Genomic DNA, 4,218 nt, shown 5'->3' with positions numbered 1-4,218 from the left:
ACCACTGGGACTGGGACTGGACTGGCTATGGGTTCCTGTCTTCCTGGATCCCAAGTTCAGAGAGTTCCATCACCAAAGAAGTGATGTGAGGTCACTTCCTTCAGGAACTGAATCAGATCACTGCCTTGGCAACCTCTGTGTCCTAACAGTTGCTTCCAAGGCTACCATGAGAAAGAGGCTGCCCCTACTTCCTGTGACACTTTCACAAGTTAGAATGCTATATCAACCATAGGCACCCAGGAGCAGCTCTCCACACAAGCCTGGTTTGGTCCATCTTCTCTACATTAAAAAGAGAGAGGCTGATTCAGAAACAACCCTTCATTCTGACCATGTTGTTTGCCAGGGAAGATGACTTTTGCTCTCTCAGGTCCTTCATAGCTGCCTACATCTTCCCCAGTGATCATTTCTGCATGGACCTTTGTGGTTCTCAGCAGGTGGAAGATCCCCTAAATTCCTGTATTGTAAGACCAACTCTGTCCCTGCTCGTCTGTAAAGTTAGATTGAGGGAACAGTGTATGGTTAGGGTTAATAACATGTTAGATTTGGGTTAGAAATCATTCTGCTGGATGAATAATTGTACAAGAATAATGAGGTGAAATATATGTATGAAAACAGAAATCTAAGTAAAATTTGAAGCCCAGAAGGTGATTGGGCTTCAAGGGATTGTGATACTTAGCATTGGGATCAAGGGATTGTGATACTTAGCATTGAATTATGTTCTGCAGAGATGTCTCAGAGAGATCGATATACAATGGCATAAGACCCTGTACCTGATTATTGAATGTAGAAGAGAACATCCAGTCAGAAAGGGTTAATCGGTAGGATTAGGAAGATAGTCAGTAGGTTTAGGAGGAAGAGTGGGTATAGGATTTGGAACAAAAGTTCCTTAGCAATAGGGTTTCGATTAGAGTGTGAATGGAAATGTCAGCACATGTGAAGAGTCAGTCACAATGATTAACTGGGGAAAATATGTAGGAAAGCAATCAATAGAGACATTATGAAATCAGGAAAAGTATAAAGTGAGAGACAGGATTAGATGTTTTTAACAGGGTTGAATTTGAATATATAATCTTAGGAAGAAACAAATATATTGTCACAAATAGGATTGATTTTTGACAGCATTAGGCAACTTGGACATGGATGTTTTTAGTAATCCATATTCACTTTACATTTAGGCTTTGGTATAAACATAAGTGTGACGTTTTCTTTTTGTGTCCAGAATATTACTGTGATAAAATGTATATGTAGATAAGGTGACATGAGTATTTCTTCCACCATTTCTGGGAGCAATAATTTGAAGACATATAAATTAGTATTGAGTTTACAAAGAGGTGTACTCTGTGTCTATGAATATAGAGAAAAAGCATGGATAGACCATACAGTGAATAAATAATATAACTGGTTTCACTTTAAATCATGGATTGAATTGATATCTGAAAATATATAAGAAATATTATATTGATATAAAATCATTCATTCCAACCAGTTATACATCTAATGGTCATATTGGGGTTATGGATTATCATGAAGGGTGTGTGAGTTTTGCTTCAAAAGTGATTATGGAAATCGAAAATAATGTATTTGGAAAGAAGTCTCATGAGAAGACCAGTCAAGAAACATGGAGGAATACATGTGTTCCGAAGCAGAAAATGATTGAAAGTGAAACAAATGCCTATAATTTTGCTAACTTGTGGATGAAATATATATCTTATAATGTGCATAAACTGAAGAAATAGTAAAATACCAGTGGTGAATAAGAATGAACATAAAAATACACATCATGTCCCATAGGAATCTACTTGCATAGATGAGAAACTGGGTCAAATATTGTAGAAATATTAGGATTTGTATGCACGATTCACTGAAGTTAATTTTCAGTAATAGGAAACAAATAGTATTTCAGGTGGTTGAATATTTCCGAGAATAATCTTGTGAAATGTTGACTATAAATCCACATACATGAACTAGAATGAAATTAAGGAGTGTATAATAAGACACATATATTTAATATTTTAAAAAATCTGGAGTGTGTACACACACACACACACACATTAAAAAGTAGTAGTATATATGCCAATCGAAATTCATCATGAAATATATATCATCCACAGATCGAAAAATATTCATTTTCTTTAACATGGAATTATGTATAATATTGTTCAACTAGGAAGCTCACACCAAGGATGAATTTTCAGATCCCACAGTGTTTAGGAGGAGTGATCACTTCTCACAATTTGTATCTGCCAAGTCAGACACCTGACAAGAATGTACGTGTGATACCAGGTAGGATTCTATATATGCATATAAAAATAGATGTGCTGAATAGGCTACATAGAATGGGAGAGAGGAATTCACATATTTGTTAACTTTAAAAACACATGGAGAACTATATCAATTACAAATTGACTAGATTTATAACACCTACACTTTGTCACACAAAAGCCATGTCCAACTATACACTATGCCTCCTCTGATATGCTTGTATTTCTATTCTGTTTGAGTTATTTTTCTCCATCATATTAGGATTAGTAGTCAGAGTATAGTAGGGTATGGGTTAGTGTCAGGGATTCAGTATTTCAATTAGAAAATAAGAAAATGAATCTAATATGCATGAAAATATGTGCTATAAAAATATTCCCACTCTCATCCAGAAGAATGCCTTGAAATTATCTTCGCCCCTAGTATGACACAATTAGAGGAGAAGAGTTAGAAAATATGTGAATACATATCTGGACTGGAAAATGCTCAGCATTACACAACTATGGAGGTGGTAGAACAGTTTCCAAAAGTAAGGGACAGTGTAAACACTCGACAAACATGGAGCTATGCTGGCCTAAAGACTTCTTGAGAAACTGCCTCTGAGTTTGGGCAGTTGAAATATATGTTGTTGTCAGGAGCTTAACTTCCTTTGTAGTGAGACCATCAAAGTTTGGTCTGCATCTATGTGACCTGGAGGACATGGTTTCTTATTTTCCAATGAACATGAGGCAGCAGTGCTGAATTCACTCTTTGTAGCTAAACTGTGGTCACTGAGGGCTAAGTGTCTCCCCATGTGGACTTTGAAGCCATTTGGTCATCCTCCACTATTCCTGGTGTTGCTTGCTGCTGCACTGGGTGTTTTGTATTTGCTTCACGACATACAAGGAATTCAACTGGGAAACAGTGCTGGAGGGAGTCCTGTAACATGTGGTGGGTCAGGGTCTGCAGGAGAATGCCCCAACTTGGCTTCTATCCCACATTGCTTGCCCCCTTGACCATACCAACATGATTCTGAACATTGCCCTGAAACCTCTCCATATTACAAGATGCCATTTCATATAATGGTCTGCTGGCTGCACCAAGTCAGTCACAAGCAATTTGGAAGCCAATGTTAGATCCACATGGCCACACCACAGATGTATTATCACACACCTGCACACCACTGCTCTAGGCCCGCTACTCAGCACGCTCTAACTTACTGGCATCTCTGTTCTACACCATTTTCAAGGAACCCAGTAAATCAAGTCACTGTCTGGTACAGTCATGATCAGCAATGGGACATCCAATGGTTCTCCAGTGCCACCTGGTCATTGGGAATTTCAAAAATTTAATGATATCTATCTATCCATTTTTCAAGAATGAAGTTGGAGGCACTTTCGGGTTTCCATTCATCCGGGAACCATTAAATGGTGAGGAAGCTCATTTCAATGAAAGCTCTGAGGAACTCTCACAGGCAAGGCTTCCCAGAGAGTGCCCAAAAGGTCACATGTAGCCAGGCCCTTTAAGGTCTGTAATGTGAGGTCCATGTGTGTTTTGACTCTTAACTGTGGCTGCCAAGTTTTTCAGAATAAAATCATGTGATATCCTTGCTGAGATTCTCAGTGATCTGTTGAAAGCTTTCCTGGGCCTAGATCTCAGGTTTCAAGGGCGACTCTCATGCATGGCCTCCTACAATCCCAACACAACTCATGGCAATACTTCTCTGAGGTCAGTTCCAGAACTCAGTTTCTAAGGGGAATCACACCAGAGTTCAAGCCCATGTGGACCCAGTCATCTCTTCCAAACGCCACAAAAATGACCACATTTAAAACCAAAACTTTCACACATTGCCCTTATCTTTAACCATATAAACACTCATCATTAACTCTGGCTGCAGGTTTCCAACAGTGTCCAAATAATGCACCCTTGCCCCTGATATGTCTAAAGTAAGGGTGGCCTGTTCACCCTTCTTATGAACAG

This window comes from Callospermophilus lateralis, unplaced genomic scaffold (assembly GCF_048772815.1).
Source record: "Callospermophilus lateralis isolate mCalLat2 unplaced genomic scaffold, mCalLat2.hap1 Scaffold_361, whole genome shotgun sequence".
Classification (NCBI taxonomy): domain Eukaryota; kingdom Metazoa; phylum Chordata; class Mammalia; order Rodentia; family Sciuridae; genus Callospermophilus; species Callospermophilus lateralis.
The sequence above is the reverse complement of the archived record's forward strand: the minus strand, read 5'-3'. Positions refer to the sequence as shown.